Consider the following 24,872-nt stretch of genomic DNA (forward strand, 5'->3'; position numbering starts at 1 on the left):
CTGCAAAGGGGAAAATGTAGATATACAAAAGTAAATGCATGGAAAGTCACAGATACATATTTTTTTGTTTTCAGTAATTTGTCATTCCACCTTCACTCTCACATATTTATTTACTTATTATTTATTTGACATATTTATATACCGCCCAAAACTCATGTCTCTGGGTGGTTTACAATAAAACAACACAGATTAAAAACAAAACTAAAGTATGAAAACATTAAAACAATTGAAATTTTTAAAAAACGATTAATTCTCTAAGTCTAATTACTATTTCAAATGACTTGCACATTCAGCCAAAGTATACATGCATTCATACTACTCATTCCAAGTGGCAAAACCACTGCTTTGGTGTAAAGCTATATGTTCTGTGATTGCTTTGACATTGTTACCATTTAACACAACGGAAATTGCTTCTGTATCATGTTCGTGGAAATAGGAGTCCTGAGCATATGTATTCAAATGCAACCACCTTCCATGCACATGCCTGAGCTCTTCACATTTCCCATTTGTATGTCTCCTCCTTGTACTGCATTTAAAACCCTTCCATGCCTATTTTTAGGACCAGGATGTTCAATTGTATTAAGGCTTCATTTAAAATTTAATACAAGGAATGATTTGTAACTTTGTATTCCAGTTAGAAAAGTTTCATCAACCTTAATATTGTAAATGATTCATAATACTATAAAGTATTATGCCAGAGATGTGGGTTTTCTGGCAAATTTCCAGTTGGCATTGTGGTGGTTCGTGGTTTGTAGAACATATTCCCATGTATATTACTTCCTCATTTGCATTACATTTTTTTCCTTAAAACATTTTACTGTCAAAATTTCCCTGATATCCTAAACAGATTGTGATCTGATCTGGCATGTTATTTGACCTATTTATTGAGTTAACCCCCCCCAAAAAAACCCCCCCAAAACCCCACAACCAAAACCAAACACCATATTAATTTCCCATACTGAATCTCAAAGGTTTTTCAAATAGCTGAAGCAAAATATTTGGGGGAAGAGCAGCACCCAAAACAGCTAATGTGGTTTAAATGCTATAGTGAAATAAGTTCAAAGTTTTAGGTGGAAATAAATTGTTTTTATTATGCCTGTGCATTGGAATCTCGAACCAACAAAAATGCACCATCAATCCAGCACCACTTGGAGTCATATGCTCCCGGTACAGCCAGTATGAGGCAGTACTTGCTATTTCCAGCAGAGGGGGGTGTTCCCAGAATCAGAGGCTGCAAATGGGATGCAGGGAAGATGTGCGGGATTGCCAGGAGGATGCAAATGGGATAGTGGGAAGGTGCATGGGGACACCTTGAAAGGAATTCCTCCCACCTCCCAGGTTGTGTGCTTTCCTAATATCCCATTCATACTCTCCTGGTGATCCTGCAGTTTCCCAACACCCCATTCTCAGCCTTCAGTGAAAAGCTCCCCACCCCCACCCCATGCCAGAAATAACAAGTATTGCCTGACGCTGATTGCACTGGAAGATGGTGCATTTCTGTCAAGAGGTGGAGACTCCAATGCACTGCTCTAATTTTTACTGAAATGCACAATACATTCATAAAACATATATGTACTCTCTTACACACTTCCTAGGGATACTCTCCTGAAAAAACATTAATTACAACTTCGAAACTGCCATGCTTGCCTAATATTGCATTGGCATCCATTCATTGTTATTAACGAATTTTACAAAACAATGATTAAAATCTGGTCTAGTATGACAGGCATGCAGCAATACAGATTTCAGACGTGCCCTGGAACAGCCCATGGTTAGTCAGCAAAAGTTGGTGACCCTCATATATTTTGGTGACTCATAGTACACTTCAGAGGGAAGGGGAGAGTGACGAGAAGGGCCCTTCCTTTGCTCAAGCAGAAGCGTTGTGGTAATCTGGAGCTCACTGCTGCACATATGCAGTGCTAATATGGATGTTGGTCAATAAACTTATTTAAATGGGAAATTTTCCTATGGAAAAATAATTCTCCACCCTATATCTCTGAATTATGTATATTTCATATTTGGATGAAATGGGGTGGAATATCTTCACATTATTCTGTAGTTAGCTACATCTTTAGATAGTGAGCCCTTTTGGGATACAGAACCATCTTGTTTTTCTGTGTTAACCTCTTTGAGAACTTTAGTTGAAACATGATACATAAATATTATTGGTAGTTGTTGTCCATGAAAAGATTTCATGCTGTTTAATCATGCTCATGAAATAATTCTAGATCATAGTAAATTATTAGATTTCTAGGTCATATTTGCCATATTAGCTCATAAATAAACCCAGGAAAGTTGGTCAGATTCAAGACAGGACTGCGTTAGAGTCCAGTTCTGAGCTATTAACAGAAGGTTTCTTCCAGATTGCTTGTAGTTAGCACAATAAATGCACACTTGGTAAAAAAAATTTTAAACACACAGACTATAGTCGTCTTCCCTCAAGGCCAGGCTTCTGTTTTAAAGATACTGCATTTTTCCAGGACTGGGCATGTTGTGTTCTATACCAGGAAAGACGTAATATCTTTTTGGATCCTTCTCCTGCCCCTGCAGTTTATTCTTGAATATATCAAAGAGCAAGCCTTTAAACCTTGCTGAGAATCCAACACTTGTTGCCTGGGTTTGCCATTTGCTGCATATGATTGCCATGAAAATACGGTAAATAGGAGTATTTTATTTTATATGCCTCTAGGAATACTCTAGTGGTAGCCTTCTGTGTGGTGATAAATGAAAACCTTGATTAACCTAGTAGTCTAGGTTAGTATGTACAGTGAGTGAGAAAAATGCAGACGAAAAACCTGATCTGCGTCCTCAAAGGAACTTGCCGGAGGGAAGAACCCCTGTCTACTGTTGAGCAACGAACTCTTCAGATTTGCATTGCTGGTAATTACATTGCAACCAGAAAGACCACTGTCTACTTGATAACAAAGGGCTAGTTCAGACGTCATGCAGAACCTTGGATGACCCCAAACCGCAGACTTGCATGCTTGCCCCTTCATGCTTGCATGAACATTTACTTCTGATTTAGGTTAAAAGAAATCAAGATCATTTGTGACATACAAACATACCAATCTGTTTGTTCTAATTTGCTTTCTTAAAACAGACTGATCTGCAACCAAGGTTTGAAGTGGGGTAACAGTTCTTTGTTTATTTCAAGCACATAAGAGTAAATAGGACATGATGACCAATGTTGGTTTATTTGAACCTAAATTGGAATAGACATTTGTGTGGGCATGGAAAGGGGAGTGCACACTCCCAAGGCTCATGCAGAACCAGGGTTCAACCTAGGTTCTGTGTGATGTCTGAACCAGCTCCAAGTAGTTCAGTGATGTCTGAACCAGCTCCTAATAGTTCAGATAGAACATGTGGATGAATAGCATTATGCATTATTATATAGTAAGTGCAAGTATTTAAATATGTCTACTCCACTTTTCGGCCAACATAGGGACCTCTGAGATAATATAATGTTCCTGATCTATGTGATGCATAAGGGAAAATCTCCTTTGTAATCTTTCTTTGAATGCAGTTAAATTGATATTCAGTAAAACAACAGCTGTACAATATAGTGACACATAATAAATGAAAGGTTTTGTATTGTAGCATGCTTAGGGCAAGAAATCTGATGTGCTCTTGAACATTTACCTCCCTTAAAACATTAGTGCATCAGAAGGAGTATGTGATATCTATCTTCTTTCTTCTGATCTGGATATAAAATATTGCACAGTATTTTTGCTGGTCTAGGGATTCAGTTTCCTTGCATTCTAATGATCACAGCTACATTGTAGACAGTTGCTTATTTAGTTCTCTTTTGTCTATGATCCTATCAGAAATAGTTGAAAAGCCTTTTTCATGACTTAATTTTAGTTGGATCACCTGTGATGTCAGATAATGAGAAATGGGATATTAATGTCTTATGAATATCTGATGTTTCACAGGATTCTCCCTTCTCCTGCTGTTCTTTTTCCGAAGGGATACAAATAGGTTCTATCTGTTCAGTCTCACTTCTAATTAAAAAAAAATGTCCAGCTGGGTATATGTGATCAGGTTACTTCTACAGCTGAGCAATAGAGGTATGATATAGGGCTTAATTTGATGACTTGAAGGTTCCAGACACCAGAATTAAGTTTCAGAACTCATTTGATCTTGGAACTTCTGGACGTGTAATAGAGTTGCCAGACTGGCAACCAGGGACTCTTTTTTCTTTAAAGTGGCTAGTGTGGCCTTAAGCAGTACTTGGTGACATAAATCCCATGTCCTTATCTCTCTTGGGTTCAGCAGCAGCTGCCACCAAATACTTCCTCAGGCCCCACACCTCTGGTATATTTGCAGCTTTAAAGAGAAAAATAATCTCCAGTTTGGCGATCTGGCAACCTTAAGGCTACTCATCTTCTTACACTGGCTGACTGAGAATGGAGGTAATAAAATGTTGAAAGTGAGTAGAGGGAATAAAGAATTAAAGAGACGGGAGTGCCCCTTTAGTTAAGCAAGCAGGAAGGAGGAGAAGGTTCTGCCATTACAAGTCTCAAAAATCAATTGCTTGTAAATATGAGAAGTGTTGAGCTAATATTTGAAACTTGGCCTCTGTGATCTACTAGATGAGGTCTACAAATGTGCCTACTTTCAAGTATATCTGATAAAAATTGCTGCAGCTACAAAAAGGTTTAAAAGTGCTGAAAATTGACCTTCTTTTGTCCAAACTTTATCCAGGAGTATAATTAATTCTTTTAAATTTTGGTGAAAATGACTGTCAGGAGGAGTGCCTTTCAGTAGTTTGGTGAAGTTTCAAACAGAGGTTTAAAAGGTTTTCCTGCCTTATTAAAGTCTATGGGAAGTAATTACTGATAAAGTTATGTAGAGCTACTGTGTGGAGCCAGTGACTGTTTTGACAATGAAGCTGGAATGCTGACTCGTTTTGCCTGTAGTCTGAGATTGGCAGGGAGAGCCAGCCATTGGGATTCTGTTTCACGTGCAATGCATATTCTGTTAGTGATGGAACGTGAACTCTCAGGGAACGGAAGGGGAATGTACTGGGAGAGCAGTATGGGGAAGAAGCAGTGTTATTTATGTTTGTTCGTTAGCAGGATTATTTCTGAGTAAGCATGGCTGCAACGTCCTTTTCTTTCCCCTACCCATCCCCTCTTCTCTGTCAAGCAGAGAATAACTCCCTCACACTTCCTTGGAACTGCCTCACACGTTTCTCAGTTGACAGGGTTCTACTGTCTATCCCCCACTGTCAGAAGAACTGCACTTGCCTTCTGTGATAAGAAGTTCTTGGCTTTAGTGAGCAGGGCTACTTTACCGACACCTATTTTATTTTAGTTTTAAAACCACCGAGGTAATCTCAGCTACTTTTAGACTATTTACTGCCTAGTCACAAGCATGCAACACACAAATGTACACACACAACACAAAGATATGCAGATAGGACAAATGCACCCACACAACACAAACACACAAATACTCATGCAACATAAATGCAGAAACATACACAAATGCACAAACACAGATGCAATGTACATGGCACAAACACATGCACATCACACAAACACACACACAGCATAAATGCATACAGGCAACAGAAATACACAAACAAATGCAACATAATTGCGAAAACAAACAAAAACAGATGCAGCACCCAAACATACAGAGGTCCAAACACAGAGGCAGTGCACAAACATAGAGATGCAACACACAAATGCAGATCTCAGGCACAATCACAGGTGCACACACAACATAAATACAGGTGCAGCAGTAACACATGCACTCAACACAAATACACAAACACGTGCATGCAACATAAATACACAAACAGGCACAGATGCAACACCAAGATAAATGTTGACACAACACACAAATGCAGATACAACATCCCCTAGTGCAGACACAATGCACACATACAATAAATATATTGATAAATATATGATAAACACACAAAACACAGGAACAACACATAAACACAAAGATGTGACACATGCATGCGATGCACACACATATGCCACAAACACACAAATATATGCTATGCAAACACACATGCAACATAAATGCAGAAACACACACAAATGCAACACGTACAGAGATATAACACATACATGCACAAACACAGAGATGCAGTACACAAACACACACAGGTGCAATGCAGAAACATGCAACAGCCACACAAACACACACACTCAAGCACAGAAATGGAGAAACATACATTAATACCCCCCCGCCCATGACATAAATACATGCACACAACACAAACAAACGCAGAAGTACAGAAACATGCATGCAAGAAAACAAGCAAATCCATATACCCACAGAGAAATGCAAATACATAGATTTGCAATACAAGCACACACACACAAACACTTGGAAATATATACACACACGTGTGGAACACAAGGACACACACAAAGAAACAAAAGCCCTTCCACACAGAAGCTCAAGAATACACAGATACGAATACACATACAGAAATGCAAACATAATTTTCCTTTTACAAAGCATGACAATTCAATGATTTGGGTGGGTGGGAGGGACCGCCTGCCAGTTTAAGAGCAGACTTAATGCTATCAAGCTAGGGGTGTTCAGATTTGGTTCTAAATTCAACTGGACCAGCCTTAAAAAAAGGCAGTCAGTACAAGTTCAAACTGGACTGGGTCCGATCCAAAAAGGACCTGTTTGACCCGGTCTGAGGGCTGTGTTTGTAAGGGGGAATCCAATGAGGATTCCCTTTTACAAGCAAAGGGGAACCCTGCCTTTAAAAAGGTATGAAAGGCAGCTGGTGGTGTGGTAAGATGGCATTTTACCGGCTTCAGCAGCAGCTCCTCTAAACCCTGCTGGAGCTCTTCCCCAAGTACAGGTAATGTCAGCTGCTGGCTACCCCACCTGCTTGGGGGAAATGCCGGTGGGGTTTAGAGGAGCTGTGCCACCACCAAAGCTGCCTTCTTACCAAAGCTAGTAAGGTGCTGCCGAAGCTGGTAAATCTCTTCCCACTCACCCACCCCTGCCCTTAGAACCCCTTTAAAGGCAGGGTTCTCCTTTGTAAAGGGGACTCTTCACTGGATTCTCCTTTTACAAGCGTAGCCCTCTAACTGGGTCAAACCAGACCAAATGGACAGGACTGCTGGCAAGTTAAACTGAACCGGCCCGTGGACCGGCAGTTCAGTTCGAATTTGGTTTTAATTCAATCTGACCTGCCAAACCTAGTTCCATGCACACGCCAGCAAAAGCTCCACAAAACTGGGAAATCGGAACCTAATGCAGAAGCTTTAACAGGTTTGCCACGTGATCAGTAATGGAGCTCCATTGTCCCCAGCTTGATTTTGTGCTCAAAGGCCAAGGAAAAGTGTGGGTACATGGAGGGCAAGTTGGAAGCGAGCACAATTTGTGACATTGCACAACATCATTATTGATCATGTGGCATCAGCCTTAGGTTCCAGTTTCCTGGATTTGTGAAGCTTGGGGCATATTGAGATAGCCTTAACTCTGCTCTTAAACTGGCAGGTGTTTTTTGACCATTGTATATCATATAACTTAAAAATATTTTTGTTGAGATCATGGTATGAGGGATTGGGAAGGAATATTGGAATCACACTTGATTTGTGAAGGCTTTTGATATTTTTCAAATGTATACTAAGGATGTGTACTACTCTTGTTACACACTGAAGAAAACACGATGGGTCAACACTTTAACACCCGCATACACAGCATTAGAATAACTGAAGTTCTGAACAAGCTATGTTTGGAGACTTGTTGTCAACTATTTTTTATTAACAAGTCATATATAGGAATAGAATGCATGGAGGAATGATAGAGCTTTATAGTGAGTGACAGTGTTCAAGCAACTTCCTAGGGCACCAATTTAACAAAATTACTTTGGAGAAAAGGATCTGAAGGTTTGTTACCACTAGTCATGACCCTGAAAGAGAGTTCAGATGTAATTGGATTTTGCCATTGGATCTAGGTGTACCTGAAGTATATCTGCATCTTGCATTACCTGTAGTTAGCTGTATTGCAGCCTACCATCTTGGTCTATAGATGTTTTAGCAGGTCTGGGAGTTCAAATGTATACACATCAATATTTATTTCAGTGAACAGGATAATTTCAGGCACACGAAGGAGTTCATTCCTGGTACTGCCACTATTGAAAATGGAAATGGCAATTTGGTCTCAGAACACAAGTGGTTCAGATTTGTTGTGTTCAAAATATTTACCTGGAAACTGCTATATTTAGTAGCTAATATTATTTAGTATACTTGTTTAATCTTACTCTTTATTGTTTTGAGAAGCAATTATATCTAGGAACATTTACCGTATGGCTATTACTAGCAAAAATAATAAATGCATTCTTCATCGTGAATGACAGGTAGCATTTCTTTCTTTTTCTTCAATGTTTGATTATGGAACAGTGTAAATATACAAAAGGTCACTATCAATGTGACATTGCTCCAAAACTAAGATGATGGTGCAATTTTTATGAATGATGTCAGGTCTAATCTTTAAATTTTTTTGCACAATTCTGTGAGCAAATAAAAATTGTTCTTTGAAACTCAAACCAAAAGTGCTGAAGATCTACAAGTGGAAGTACTTGAGAAGCGGATAGAAATTAATGTTAATTATTTTTCTTATATGTGCCAAATGGCATACTTAGTAGAGCACTATTATTTCAGGTTTAATAGTTTTTTGAGATTTTTTTAAATTACTAGGACAAGTAAGCTGAACAATAAGACAATTATTGATTCAGTCCAGAATTCTGTGGGATTCCAGTACATGTGCACACACACGCATACACACACACACACACACACACACACACACACACACAGCTTTTTCAGATGTAACGAGTGCCCCAGGTACTTACAGTTGCAGTGGGCAAAAGCTACAAGGAAGTCCTGCTGTATCACTGTCAATCACCCCCTCATGCTGGTGATCATGGTTATGATACCTTTCATCTGAAGGGGGCGCTACTGTAAGCGTGATCACAGAGAAACTGTGAGCTGCAGTCTAGAGAGTCTCTACTGCAGGGGTAGGCAAGGTTGGTGTTCCAGTTGTTAAATTTAAATGCCCATCATCCCCAGGGATTATAGGCATTGTAGTTCAGCAACAGGTGGAGTGCCAAGGTTTTCAACTCCTGCTCTTGTCCAAAGAACAATATGAATCCATGGAGAGAACTACAGACCTGTGTAAGAGCCAGGAAGTTGAGCCAACATAGCCACAGATTAAATAATGCAGGATATGCATTATATACATATCATATATAGTATGGTAGGTTCTTTAGTTTTTCCTTTTTATGACTCTCAATTTTTAGCTTTTAAAGTAGCTTTTAATTTGAAACGTAATACTGATTGTGGTTTTTAACCTGACTTTTAATTTGTTTACTTAATTAGGTAATTTTATTACTTTTATTGTGAGCCGCCCCGAGCAGTAGTGTACTGGAGGGGCAGGGTATAAATATTTTAAAAATAAATAAATGAATGAATAAAGTGCTTGGGAAATTAAACTTCAAAGAATTCACCCATCGCACACTCTTTCATTTTACATAAAAACATAGTAACACTCTCTGAACATTTAATCCCCTCTCTTGCACACCTAGGTGGGCAAGAAATCTACAGACAGTTCGTCTCCTTTTTTCCATGCATAAATGTACACACATGCACATGCCTTTGTGCCATCCCCATAGATGCTGCTGCCATTGATTCAGTCTCTAGGAGATCCCTTACCTTAGCAGGTCAAAGCAGGTGTGTGCTGCAGGGGCCTACCAGTCAGACAGGGCAGCGTACGCCCAACTAGCTTGGATGCTACTCCTGTGGTGGTGGTACATGGCTGGTTTTTATGAGCAAAACAAGCTGGCCCAGCTTCTCTTTGCCTTTCTTCTCCATCCTTGTCCGTGTCCACTGTAGCTAGTAAGTGAGTGAGGTAGGCATCAACGCTCCTCTTTGTCACTATTCAAAATCTGAAGGGAGGTGCTGGAAGTGACCTCCCTTTCTAACCCTTATGCACCCTCACTTGCCTCCCAACTGCAGGAAGGACTCCAAGTCCAATTATGCAGAACAAGACAGACCAGAAACGTGGTTTCTTGAAATGAAGGTTGACTGCAGACATGCTCATATCTTTCCCACTTCCTTTCTCTCAACTAAGAAAGGATTAACAGGTCTCTGACCCAAACATACCGGCCTGCATGTCCCTATTTTCCCATTTGGGAAAATAGGAACATGTTGGCAGGTATGACAAAGGCCTGGAAGGAAGCGGGCTATAATTGTGTTTTTCAGAACAGTCCCATAGAAATTAGAGCACTACCTGGAAGGAATGGCAGAACTAACCCTAACCCAGAGGTCTGTTAGAGTAAGGAGTCTGTTTATGGTTTCACCTCTGTTTCAAGCCTAGGAGAACTTCACAGAGTGGGAAAGGCAGTGTTCTTGCTAAAGCTACATGGACCCAGCCTAACCCCACTCTTATGCCTCTCACTCTTTGATCCCCAAAGCTATTTTTCCTGTCCCTTTGGTGTGTTTTTTTCCGTAATCCTCAGAAGAGCTGGAACACAGGTGCAGTTTGTTATCACTAAACAGCAAAGATGCCATTAGCTGCCCTGACAAAGAATCTCACTAAACTTGCTCCTGTTTCTTCCTCTCTCACAGAGCCCTTTCTTTGCTTTGTAATATCTCATCCTCAATTTGCTTTCCAACCAGTGCAGTCTGTCTGTCTTGTCTGTCTGTCTGTCTTTCTTTCTTTCTTTCTTTGATTTTTTTATACCGCCCTTCCGAAATGACTCAGAGCGGTTTACATTTAAAAACAGAAACCATTAAAACCAATAACAATTAAAACAAAAATATAGGCAGCAATAACAATTAAAACAGAAATATGAACACCAATTTAAAACATCTTAAAAACCCATTAAACTATCAGAACAATTAAAAGCCTGAAAACCAGGTTAGCATTAAAACAATTAATTAAAAACCCTGAAAGGCCAGGCCAAACAGATGGGTTTTAAGGGCTCTCTTGAAGGTCAGTAAGGAATTAAGATGGCAAATTTCTGCTGGGAGTGCATTCCACAGCCCGGGAGCAGCTACAGAGAAGGCCCACCTCTGAGTTGCCACCAAATGAACCAATGGTAACTGGAGACGGACCTCCTCAGATGACCTTAACGTGCGGTGGGGGTCATGTAAAAGAAGGCACTCTCTAAGATATCTCAGACCCAGGACGTTCAGTGCATTAAAGGTAATAACCAGCACTTTGTATTTTGCCTGGAAACATATCAGCAGCCAGTGTAACCGTTTCAAAACAGGCATAACATGGTCTCTCCTGGTTGCCCCAGAGACCAATCTGGCTGCCGCATTTTGAACTAACTGAAGTTTCCGGACTACATACAAAGGCAGCCCCACGTAGAGCGCATTGCAATAGTCAAGTTATGTAAGGACTTTAGGGTCTCCACCAGAAAGGAGGCAGAATTCACCAAGATTTGCTGTGCCACTTGGACAGTATGGTAATAGAGAGATAAAACGTGTAGTAAATGATCCATTTTCATGAACAGATATCCTTCCAAAAGGAAAGTTCCCCATGCTTATCTTTCCCTATACTCCCTCTTTCCCCCTCACTGCTAGTGCTTAGTGTCTGCTTTGTTGCTTCAGAATAAGTACACATCAGTTCTGGTGAAGCACAGCTGTTCTGTATCTCAGATATATATACCCTTGGTTTGCCTATCCTCCTCCTGTCTGAACCAGTCCCTTCCTGGAGAGTCACAGATTCTTCTTTGCTCTTCTTTGCACAGATTCTTCTTTGCTCAGGACCTTCCCTCCTGATCTCTCGTCCCCTTCAGTCTTCTTTGAGAATGGCTGCTCTGGGACTCTTCTCTGTAGTCTATGTGCATCTCTTGGTTTCATTTATCACTACCAGTACTGCCTAACTGATCTAGGAGATCCATTCCCCAGAACTTTATGGTTATAACGCATTTCAGTTGCTCTACATCAGATGTATTGATTTTTGATTGCTAATGGAATCCATTTTGTTGCTACTTTCCATTTTGATTGCTGTAGCCCTTAATGTGTGCTTTAAATAAACTTATTAAAGTTCATTAGAAATTGTCTTGCCTTCTCCATTGTTGGTCTGATTCCCCAGGGAGTTATTCTCACTTGGTGTCAGGCTTTGGGGTAAATGTTGAGCAAAGCCTCTTCGAACTACACTTGCAGGAGGCAGGGAAGCAGCCCCTCCCCTCTGCTCTCAGTTTTCTTTTGAAACAAGTCCACATGCAGGCATCAATGTTTTCCTTCCAGCCAATGGGGGGGGGGGGAGAGTTCCCTATAGAGATAGATCTGCCTTTCTGAAGAGAGCATGCCTCTTATCATGCTAATGATTCTATGTAAGTGCATCTCTCTTTTTGTGCCAGCATTTTCAGAAAAACTAGCTTAAAACCAGCATTTTAAAAATCTGGAAATACCTCGAGATGCTAGAATTCACAAGACAAAGCCCGACGTGTGTGGAGTGGGTCCAAGAATCTTGATGGGACTTTCGGGGCAAGTTTGGCTGGTGTGTGAACTTGCACATTCTCTCCCGGAGGAGATTCGGGGCAGAAGTCCTGGGTGTAAAGCCTCCTACAGATGTTAGTCCTTAGACTCAAAAGGTTCTACTGTTCAGAGTGTCTCTTCCCAGGCATTTGATATAGCAAGTCCAATCACATAACAGTGACAGGGCATGACATTTGAATTTCTCCCACCTGTTGCTTTACACATTCACTCCCAATCACCTCATGTCCCCATAGATATACATGCACAATGCATAAATCCAGAATTACACTTAAGAAAAGAAAAAATTGTCAGGAATGGGAAACCTGGCTCTTGCCTCCATCACTTAGCAATAGTGGGAGAAAGAAGTTTGAAAATTTACTAGGTCAGTAGATTCTGGTCAGGTGGCAACCTTAGATCAGTCTTAGTTCTCATTCTCTATGCAAGTTGCACTCTGGTAAAACCTGTAGTTCCATGATAGCCCTGAGTGAGCCCAGTTATTTTCTCCCATACGAGTGACGGAAACTATTCCTACTGGAAGTAATAAAGAGCTGTGCTTAGGGGGCAGCAATGCGATGAGCACAGTACCTGCCCCACCTCATCTACAGGAGTTTTGGCAGTGCACAGGCTCTACATGCGCGCGCGCACACACACACACACACACACACACACACACACACACACAGTGAATCCCAACTCAGCTGTTAAACCTAAGACTAAGGTATACCTCTCCTACTTACATCCAAGAGAGAAGGAAAATAAAAGCTTCTGCTTTCAATTTAAGACCAAACTACAGTTGAATGATATATAGAAGCCATTCACACGATTGGGTGGGAAGGCAGGGTGTCTCCTCCCTTCCCCCCAGACAATCCTCTGCCAAGTCTTTGGTGCACTGCCATGTGCCTAGACAATCCGCACTGCTCCATGCAGCGTGGACCGTGCAAGGCCGGGACTTGTTTTCCCAGCCTCTGGATATCCCTCAATGCACTGCATAATGAGCGTGGTGCATTGGGGGATACCCCTGTGAGCCAGGCATTCTCTTATGTTTAAGTGTTTAAAGAGCAATTAGTGTAATGATTGCTGGTATTTAATTAAGTCTCTTGGTACTAAAATTCCACCAATACTGACTAATAATGACTTTGCTAAAAAATGACTTGTACCAACCCAGTTTCAAAATCCTGCCAAGTTCTCCACCAGTGGAGTATATCTGTAACAGTAAAACAATTTTTAAGGTTACACTTGTAACCGTTGGCATCTTTTAATAATTAACTGAAGATGTTGTACTGTGTTTTTAGTTTATTATGCAAAGTCAGAATATAGATTTTTAATTAACAAGTCCATATCTCTGCTTAGCTTGGACTTTATTCTGATTTAAAATTTCAATGTGATTGCAATGTCAGTGCCAGGTCTGGAATTGCAACGGACGGATTCAAACATAGATGGAAACCATGATTTCCCATTAAGAGCACAAGCCTAGGAGATCTGTGGGCATGCATGCTTCCCTTCTCTTCACCCTTTCTCTCCCACATTCTGGGATCAGTGGTTTACTTCAGACCAAGATTAGGAAAAACTAACCAGGATCAAACTTCAAATCTTGCTTGTTTCCTAACTGGTTTGAAATAAAACATTGTTCCTAAGTTTGAATATAACATGGAACTGTGATGTACTTCAATCTGAGAGTAAAAGCTTTCTGCCTCCTTCGCTTGAATGTGAAAGAGGAAGAGAGGGTGGGTTGATACAATCATTCAAATCTAGGTTTAATGTGGGTTACCTACATAAGCATGAGCAAAGGAGGGAATCTCAAATTCTTCTCAGGCCATAAAACCGCTTTGATGTGGGGTTCACACAATCCTACTAATGTTGGTAACCCACATTAAACCTATATTTGAATGATTGTGTGAACCAGGCCACAGACTTCCCAGCTTGTTCACGCAGCAGGAAACCGTGGGTTCTTTTTATATCAGAACTCACAGAATGCCTTGTGATATTTGGGGCAGATCATATTTACTTACATACCTCATGATATAAAAAATATGTGTATGTAATTAACACAAAAAAACGCTCTGATGTGTGCTCTTCTTCACTCAAACCTCTTGTTTACTGCTTTGCATTAGGGGTGTGTATGGAACAAATTCCGGTGGTTCAGTTCTAATTCAAGTTGAATTGGAACCCAACTGCTGGGCCGTGAGCAAGTTCAAGTTGAACTGGATCCTGGGTTGGACTGGTTCAGAACCGGTTTGATTCAGTTCAAGGGATATACTTGTAAAGGATTCCCCTTTATAAGCCAAGGGAGGGGGACCCTGCCTTTAAAATACTTCTAATGGTGGCTAGGTGGGGGGGGAGTCGCAAGAGGGTACCTTAACATAGGTGGCAGCAGCTCGTCTAAACTCCAGATTGGGTCGGTGCTCCCAGCAGCGTAGCCTGCTTCTTGTCTCCGTGCATTCATTGAGGCCAGAACTGGGCTGCTATGCTGGGAGTGCCAGACCCAGTCTGGAGTTTAGAGAAGCAGCTGATAGGTAAGGTGCCCTCTTGATGTCCTCCTCCCCTGGGCCACCATTAGAAGTATTTTAAAGGCAGGTTCTAGCCCTCTTTGCTTGTAAAGGGGAATCATCACTAGATTCCCCTTTACAAGCATACCGTTCGAACCACCAAACTGGTTCCATTCGAATGAGGGTTGGTTCAGTGCAAACTCAGACCAGCACCCCTTTTGCGGGGGGCCTTTTCAAGTTTGAACGGGTTGAACTGGGTTTGAATCGAACCAATTCCGTACACCTGTACCTTGCATTCAGTCCTGATCTAGACAGTTGGCATTCTTTAGGTCTAGGGTTTGGGATTTGAAAAATACTTTTAAAGCATGAAGATATGAGTAAGACATTCTAAGTGTGATTCAGATGTAGAAATCATGGATAAAAGCAAGGGAAAACAGGGACGAAGATGTCTGGTGCAGAATTGTGCAGAATTGTATGTCCAATGAAGTCTGGACTGGTGTTGAACATTGTTACTGGTGTGTGTGTGTGTGTGTGTGTGTGTGTGTGTGTGTTCTACAGCTTGTCTAATTTTCTCGATCTCCAAGGCTGGCAAATTTCTGCTGATTAATTTCATCATGTAGCAATATTATAGAGTCTATATTTTCTGTGCTGCAATATTTCATGTTCATGCACAACATAGCTTTGTCACGGCTGTGTAGTGTACAAGTTATAATGGCCAAGATGACAAATCAGGAAAGACACAAGCACCCTGTGATTATGTAATTACCATCTGATGTTGTATGACTTCATTGCTGGGTTGCAGGTACAAATTTAAAATTAACTTGATGAATATTTCCAAAGATGGCTTGGAAAAACTGGCTTGAAATGTGCTGTACATTTTATAACCCATATTTTCAGTGTACCTCTGAGGTCTCCTCTTTCCTTTCTGGAAAGAAAACATAAACAGACAACAATTTTTGCTCAGTCTCAAACAGTAGCAATGCAAATACTTATTGCATGGTTTAAATAGCTGCAGTCATGAAAGAACATAGGATGTTTTATTCATTGTGGAATGCCTTAGAGCAGTTGCAGATGAACATGTGATCACATGGAATACTGCATAGAGATATTTTTCCTGGTCCTTTTCAGCTTCAGTTTCAAGCTATTTGGGGGGATGCCACCTAAAAACACAATAGAAAAACTAGAATGAGGAGCTATTGAGACAAACATCACTTTGAACTCTTTGTTGGTCTTTAGGACAATGCCTTAGGGCAGCGTTTCTCAACGTGTGGGTCCCCAGATGTAATTGGACTTCAACTCCCATAATTCCCAACCAAAGGCCACTGGGGCTGGGGATTATGGGAGTTGAAGTCCAATAACATCTGGGGACCCACACGTAGAGAAACCCTGCCTTAGGGCATATCTATCATTTTATGATTTTAGCTCCATTGTCCACCTCAAGAGAGGCCAGATGATGGAGAAGATTATAGTTCACTCGTAGAATTCTTACATTGCATGCAGGAGGTCCCAGTTTCAGTCCCTCTTCAGGTAGGGGAGAAACTTCTGTCTGAATGTTGAGGAGCTGCTGCCAGCTAGTATAGACTGTACTGAGCATGATGGGCAAATGGTCTGACTCAGTATAAGGCAGCTTCATGTGTTCATGATTCCGTCTTGGGGAGTTATTGTTTCTTACCCACCAATCTTTCTGGCTACAGGATATTTCATCTTTCTTTTCTGCTTGTAATAATCCTGCAAGGTAAAGGTAAGGTGTGCCGTCGAGTCGGTGTCGACTCCTGGCACCCACGGAGCCCTGTGGTTTTTCTTTGGTAGAATACAGGAGGGGTTTACCATTGCCTCCTCCCGCGCAGTGTGAGATGATGCCTTTCAGCATCTTCCTATATCGCTGCTGCCCGATATAGTACCAGTGGGGATTCGAACTGGCAACCTTCTGCTTGCTAGTCAAGCATTTCCCCGCTACGCCACTTAAGGTGGCTGCAAGGGAGACCCTTATTAATCTTATTTCACAGATAAGGAAGCTGTGCTAAAGCAGATGGTCAGAGTCAGATCCGTGTCTGAAGGGGCTTCAGCAGGGTTTGCTGCTGTGGGCCCCCTCCTACCTAGATCCACTTACTTTGGCAGTGGATGCTGATTTCTTTGGTAGACCACCAGCAGCAATATAAGGTATATTAGTTAGAAGCTGCTACTTGCCATGTTTTTCCTCCCACAATTCTCCATGTAGTGTTATGGGGCGGGGGGCATGGTGGGCAGCAGTTGCTGCTAGGAGGTCTGCTGATCCACCAAGAATGAAGGAAACTCCTGTCTGCCTACATTATAAGGGGAGGTGGCTCTGCCCAGCTGGTGGCCATTTGTTAGCCTACTTCCCAATAGGCTTATGAGATCACCCAGCATTCTGTGTGTGTCCCCATGTCTCTGTCCGTGTGTATGTCTCCCCCGCTTATAAATTTTGCAACACCTGGACCAATAGGAACCAAATTGGGTGCAGTTGTAGGGACACATAGGGACACCTCAGTGGCTTAGTTTGTGATGATGTTATGCACCCCAATACAAGATGGTGGACACGTAAACTTTTGAGGCGCAAGTGGGCTAACTTGTGAACTGCCTAACCAATTTGAACCAAATTTGCTACAGCTGTAGGGACACATAGGGATGCCCAAATGGCATGGTGTGTGATGATGTCATCCACTCCAATTCAAAATGGTGGTCATGTGAACAGTTGAGGTGCAAGTGGGCTAATCTGTGGACTGCCTAACCCATTTGAACCAAATTGAGTACAGTACCAGTGAGTGACACATAAGGGACACCTCAATGGTGTAGTTTGTGATGGTGTCATCTACTCCAATTCAAGATGGCAGACATGTAAACTTTTTAGGCACAAGTTCATGAATTTGTGGACAGTCTGTCCGATTTGAACCAAATTTGCTACCGCTGAATGGACACATAGGGCTGCCCCAATGGTGTACTTTGAGATGATGTCATCCACCCCGATACAAGATGGTGGATGCATAAATCTTTGAGGCACAAGTGCACTAACATGAGGACTGTCTAACCTTTGGAACAGCTGTAGTGAGTGACACAAAGGGATACCTCTATGGTGCAGTTTGTAATGATGACATCCACCCTAATCCAAGATGAACATTTGAGGCACAAGAGATCTAACTTGTGGACCTTGATTTGCACCAAATTTAGTCCAGATGTAAAGACAGTGAAAGGAAAGTAGGCTGATTAGTTCTTACTAGAACAACTTCTTGTTGACTTGGCCCAGTCCTCAGCGGCATTGACTTGTTCCCAAGATGCTGAACCCTCACAGCTGTCAAAAAGTGCCTTATACTGCCACCAGCTTTGCTAATAGTACTTGGGGCATACGTCAGCAATGATTTGGATTCATATCAGAAGGACTCCAACTATATTTCTGTCCTGCGAAGTCTGGAGATCACTAAATCCTGGGGTGCTTGCTAATCGTAATCTGGGACAAATTGTGGACTGTTCAAGAGGAAACAATCCCCTTAATTTTGAAGTAGGGAGGAGTGATATGTCCCTCTATATCAGGGATAGGCAACCTTGGCTCTCCAGATGTTGAACTACATCTCCCATCATTCTCAGCCACAATTTATAATGGCTGGAGATGATGAAAGTTGTAGCTCAACAACAGCTGGAGAACCAAGGTTGCCTATCCCTACTCTGTATCCTTGGTTGCACTGGCCAGAGATCCCATCCTTGATTGAAGCTAATTGGTTTTACCACTGTTACTTTTACTGACTCATGTCCATTATTTCCCAGCTACAAAATCTAAATTATTTGCTTTATATTACTCTCACTGAGATTGGTTGCACTGCTTTGGAATGAAAGATTTTTAGGACGGCATTCTCCGACTCATATTTTGATCTTGTGGTATATTAATTCAGATGTGATGTTGGCAGCAATGAAGCCTTGTCTTTTTCATGCTTACTCATAATTTCTGCCACATTATGTAACAAGACACCACAGCTCACATTGAATGCTGTGCTTAAAATAATTGCTGTACAGGAGGCACTTTACATTTTTCTCACTGAATTGTTCCTTGATGATATATGAACTTTCCATTTTCGCACTCACATAGTGTGCTTTTATTTGAAAAGTCAGCTTAACAGTGGCACTTTTCATAAGATTTCTTTGATAAATATATATCATTTATTCATGCATGTGTATGATGACCTATAAGGTGAACTGCCTCTTATAGCAAATTGATTTAAATCACTAATAATTAACTTACAAAAATAATTTCTACAAGGACTTGGTTTTTGTTACTGCTTTTCTTTGAAGCAGGGAGGTTGTGATCTTCCCAATTGCACAGATCTGGTCCTTGCCATTTCCTCAGTTCCAAGCTAGAGAAGAAGTGTGCAACTCTTGTTATCACCTCCTCCAGAGCATGTGAATTAGATGAAAACCCTTAAAAATAATCTCTGGTCAGTATCCAATCCTTCTGCTTCCTCAAGGGCAGCAGGGGCAAATTTTGACAATTTCCACCTTTCCCTTTGCTGCCCCTAAAAGTAAAGGTTGTGCCGTTGAGTCGGTGTTGACTCCTGGCAACCATAGAGTCATGTGGTTTTCTTGGTAGAATACAGGAGGGGCTTTCCATTGCCATCTCCCACACAGTATGAGATGATGCCTTTCAGCACCTTCCTATATCACTACTATCTGATATAGGAGTTTCTCATATTCTGGAAAACACACCAGCAGGGATTCGAACCAACAGCTTCCTGCTATCTAGATAGGTTGCTTCCCTGTTGCAGCATTAGGTGGCTCTTTGCTACCTCTGTGCCCTACAAATATGTCTGTAAGGCAGGCCTGCTCAAGTTCAGCCCTCCTGCAGATGTTGGCCTACAACTCCCATAATCCCTGTTTGTTGGTCACTGTGGCTGGGGATTATGGGAGTTGTAGTCCAAAAACAGATGGGGTGCCAATGTTGAGCAGGCCTGCTCTAAGGTCTCCCTACTCCTCCGTATGAAAGCAGAATTACTTCTGTAAATGGAAGGTTACGTCTGAATATTATCCATTCTCTTCTTGAGCTTGATGGGTTTTTGAGGAGAAGTGTTATATTCTCAACTTTTGAAAAATCCAAAATTTTCTCAGCTTTAATATTTTTGAAATTATGGAGAGAAGTTGGGTGAAAATCTACTTAAAAGTAGTCTTATTTCTCCCCCTACCATGACAATTCAAAAGCCACAGATTTTGTATTTTCCCCATTAGTATTTGCAGACAGACTATAAATTTTGTAAGAGTACAATTTTTTATATTTTTATCTTCCTAATTAATGTGAAATATATCATTACAATGATGATTCTCCTAAATTATATGTAAAAAGATTGTACCTACTTATGGATGGAACAGAAAGAAATGCAGTTATAGCAGCAGCAGTAAAATGCTTTTGCTTAATTTGCAGTGACTGTCATGAGAACCCCCATCCCTTCCTTGTATTGGCAATGAATGATCAATCATATTCACCACCTGCAATATGCTCATCAGTGTCATAGCAGATGTGAAAAACACATTAGTGGAGTCACTATTGGAAAGTTTAAACACCTTCCCTTCAGAGGACATTTCTTTATACTTTGGTAATTGCAAGCGCATTGACTCCATAACTCAAGAATACTCCATCTTCTTTGAGACTACACTCATAGCCAGTTTAAGGCTTCTTAGATCCTACTAAAAGTGAAACACACAAGTTAAGCATATATTTCATGTCATTACTGAGTTGATATACTTCATGTCTTTTTATCAGAATCCACAGACACAGCAAAAATACTCTTCAAGGTGCAGTTTCTAAGCAATGATGTAAGTGAAACATTTAGACTTGGACAAGGCCATATAACTCAGAATTTATTTCAGGTAGCTTCCATTGTGAGTAGTCCATTTCACTGATGGGTCTTTTGAAATTGCCTCAAAACTGAAATCTTTGGTACATGGGAAATTGTATATTATTAAAAGTACATCAAGGTAGTCTTTAGGGGGAAAAATATTTGAAAAACAAGACTGCCTGTTTTCTAATATTCAGTATGGTCCTATCACCACGGAAGTGGGATAGAATTACAGGGCTCTTGCAGGTGACATATCCATAGAATGTTGCTCTCTTTCTTTTCTCTACCCCAGTTCTAATTTTGCAGCCATGAAGCAAGAGCCATAACCATATGGAGTGGTGAGCCAGCATGGTGTCATGGTTAGAGTGCTGGACTAGGACCGGGGAGACGCGAGTTCAAATCCCCATCCAGCCATGATACTTGCTGGGTGACTCTGGGCCAGTCACTTCTCTCTCAGCCTAACCTACTTCACAGGGTTGTTGTGAGGAGTATGTAGTACACCGCTTAAGTATGTAGTACACCGCTCTGGGCTCCTTGGAGGAAGTTTGGGATAGAAATGTAAAATAAATAAATAACTGGCGTGGAAGACGCATGAAGGCACTATTGAGGGCATCTGGGAAGTATGGGGAGGCGATTGGGTGCCAGCTGTGTAAGGAAGAGGCTGAACTGGAGTCCTCAGTTAAGGAGCAGAAATAGCTGTCACAAATTGCTGTCTATTTAAATTTCTGTGTGCTGCCTTGCTGCTAAATGACCGATGAAGGACTGCACTGAGGCCATCACTATGTTAGACTTCTAATGTGTTTGCCCTTTGAAAGTTAACAAGGAAGGTGGTCAATTATGTCATTTCACTATGAGATGCAAGCCACTGCTTTTTGGCACCCAGTATTGGCCCATACAGAAAAGACTCTGTGCTCTTTCCTTTGTGATCTGGTTTGACAGACATGACAGCAGTGAAGATGGAAAGGCCAGTACTCTTGGTAAGGTGATGTGGCAGTAGCAATACATGTAGGGTGTTCAGGAAAGTGCGTGTAGAAGAGGTAGGTTGCGAGGAAGGATTTATAACTCTGTCCCGCACTTATTCATTTGTTCGTTTTTAAAGTGGTCATATTTTTGACTGTTAGGGATGGAAGTCCAGCAATGGCTCTGATCATCAATTCAATCTGAAACGCTGGCAAAGCTGTCTTTTAATTCCTCTGTCCTTGTATTAATAGCAACAGAAGCTTTAAGAGTGGCTTCCCACTTTTTGTTCATGAGCCAAGATGAAGCAAAAATGGAACTGAGCTTTTGTGTTGTATACAAAGAGAAGACCTCTGCCAAAGCCTATATTGCTGCTGACAATGGGGAGAAAGGGGTTAATCCTGAGCACTGAGGTACATGAGCTATTATTCACATACTCCAAAAAAGAACATGCAAGGACAAACAATGACTTAAACACATGCTTGGCCTTGGTGTGCTTGTTTTCATCCCTCTAGGTAGCAGCAGGGGCACTTTCCACACTAGCTGCTCATCATCAGGAAAATGCCTCTGTTCGGGCAATTCGCATTTGGGACGTAAACAGCAGGGGAAGCAGTCTCACAGCAACTAACAACCCGAAAAACCAGCAACTTTTTCATGCCAGATACACAAGGTCCTTGCTCTATATCGCAGCGATTAAATTCGCAACAAGGCATTGGGAATGTGAATGGCACCCTGCTGTCCACATAGGGACTGCGGTGTAATGACACAGGAAGTATGGAAGCACAAGATTGGTCCTGACCTCGTTGTAGGGTCTAGTCTGGAAAGTGTCAGGGTGAGAGGGGTGCAATTCAGATATGTTCAGTGGGGTCAGTGGGGGTAAACAATGCCATGGTCTCAATCTGCATTGGATGGTGCTCCCAGCTGCAGGGCCGGATCGGAATTATAACAATCTTCCAGCACTGCCTATATAATGAAAATCACCCTTTGAGATTGCTACTTGACCTGTTAGGAAAAACCTATGGGTATGCATCAGTTTTCCCTAGTGAGGCAAATAGCTCCAGGATTTAATTTTTTATTAGGCAAATAGCATGGACAGAAGGGTTAAGTCCATCATCTCCAATGCCCCAGCCCCAGTTGAGATCCACAGTCCCAATCCAAGTTCCAATCTCTTCCCACAGTCCCATTCCAGATCTCTTCCCATCTCCACAGCTGGTATTTGCCAGCTATTGAACAAACAAGAGATCTACAGCCAGTTCAAACAAAATGGCCAGCATCACACATGAACAGGAAGAGGCACATCAAGAATGTTTCTGTCAGAACATCTTCCAATGCCCTCCCAGCGTGTCTGTTGATCACATGTGGGGGCTTTTCTTCCAAATGCCCCTAAAGATGCAGTCTAAGTACTTGTTTAAACATTTGGATGAACATCCCCCATTCATAATTAATGGACACACCAGAAGGGTGTTGGGATGTCTGTTGAAGATATCCTGCTAGGTGTGCTCTTGGCACATCCCTTTGTCCCCATATGCTGCTACCAAGTGTGGTTGAACCAGCCACACTCCATCATCTCATCTAGTTTGACCCTCAGTGTCCTGTGTGAAAATGGAGGGAAGGAAATGGCTTGAAACTGTAGTGTGCCCACAGCATTGCCGGTTTTCATGTGGTGGAACTTGCATGGGTTACCATCTTTTGACATTACCTGTTTCTTTGTCAAGATGACATTAGGGAATTTTCTGATTTGATTTTTCAAGAAAAGTTGGTAGGCATATTTTGGTACTTCTATTCTGAAACCTGTCTTTACTTTGTTCTGTCAATACTATATAATTTGCCATGTAACATCAAATATTTCAGTTTTGTAGTTCATGCAGGAAGCCCATTGGAAAATGTGTTATTATGGTAGAAGGTACTTAAAGGAAGTTGCCTACTTGCTTTGATATGTTTTTAAAGAAGAAATGGGCAGAGAAAATGCCAGGAGTTTTTCCCCACCCCATGTGAATGGAATGAATCATAGAAGAAAAACGCACATCATTCAAATGGCAACTTCCACACAACTACACAATCGCTGACAAAACCAGCTAACTGGGCAAAGAGGCACCTTTTACCGTGGTGATTCTCTTTATTTAGCAGGGGGAGAGTAACTGGCCCTATCCACCCCCAGCACAGTACTTCCAGTGACTGTTGCTGCTGTGTGTCTTATATCTTTTTTTTTTAGAATGTGAGCCCTTTGGGGACAGGGAGCCATCTTATTTGTTTGTTATTTCTCTTTGTAAACTGCCCTGAGCCATTTTTGGAAGGACGGTATAGAAATAGAATTAAGAATAACAACAGCAACAACAACAAAATTCAGCCATCCCAGGTCCTTGGGAAGGACTCGATGTCTGGATAAAACAAACCAGTCAATAACACCTGTCTGTGTAAACAAGAAATAATAAAAGCAAGCAACTTATTTCAAGTAGTTTCTGCATGAGTAGTGTGTTTTTTCTGGACCTGTCTGATCTATGATCGTAATAAAGTTTATCTATCTATCTCTGGAGGTTCTTGCATATACCACAAAAGAAATATTTGGCATCATATGGCAAACTGTATACAATATTAGCATATATGAGCAGCATGGAGACAACTTTAGAAATCCAGGCAACTGGTTTCCATTGATTAAGAGTTACAGCAAACTAAGCTAGGACATAGTGATACAAGTCACTAGTGATACAGGTTATACAAGTCTGCAAGTACACCCAGTGAGTCCATGCTTAAATACAATTCTGATATGGTTCGCCCAAGTCAATATCCTGTCCCTTTGACCCTGCAGGTCCCTGGGTCCAAATCACATCTAGAACATCTTGCTTTGTGGTTGCTCTAGTAGCTACTTCCATAAGATTATATCTAAGCATTCAACAAGTTTCTGTTGGATAGTGATTGGTTGTGCACAACTGAAATAATGTTGCTATTATTTGTAAATGCTGGTTTAGAAAGCAGAGATGTGGGGTGGAAATTTCCCCATACTTTATTTTTCTATGGAAAATATTCCATTTCTAAAATGCCATTGGCCCACATCCAGACTAACACTATGCCACTGGCAAAAACCACCCCTTCTGCTCCAATTTTCCCTCCCCTATGAA

At 41.4% G+C, this 24,872-nt stretch overlaps 1 protein-coding gene and 1 long non-coding RNA gene across 7 annotated transcripts in view; one reads left to right on the top strand and one right to left on the bottom strand.

Annotated features, from left to right (window-relative positions):
• THRB (thyroid hormone receptor beta) overlaps positions 1-24,872 on the top strand; it is a 261,740-nt gene that overhangs the window by 24,991 nt on the left and 211,877 nt on the right. The gene's annotated exons all lie outside the window — the stretch shown is intronic.
• LOC128329995 (uncharacterized) overlaps positions 15,993-24,872 on the bottom strand; it is a 47,703-nt gene continuing 38,823 nt past the window's right edge. The window contains exon 3 of the long non-coding RNA XR_008309907.1: positions 15,993-16,125. This is a non-coding gene — a long non-coding RNA (uncharacterized LOC128329995). The remainder of the gene's footprint in view (positions 16,126-24,872) is intronic.

Source organism: Hemicordylus capensis, chromosome 6 (assembly GCF_027244095.1).
Source record: "Hemicordylus capensis ecotype Gifberg chromosome 6, rHemCap1.1.pri, whole genome shotgun sequence".
NCBI classification, from domain to species: Eukaryota; Metazoa; Chordata; class Lepidosauria; order Squamata; family Cordylidae; genus Hemicordylus; species Hemicordylus capensis.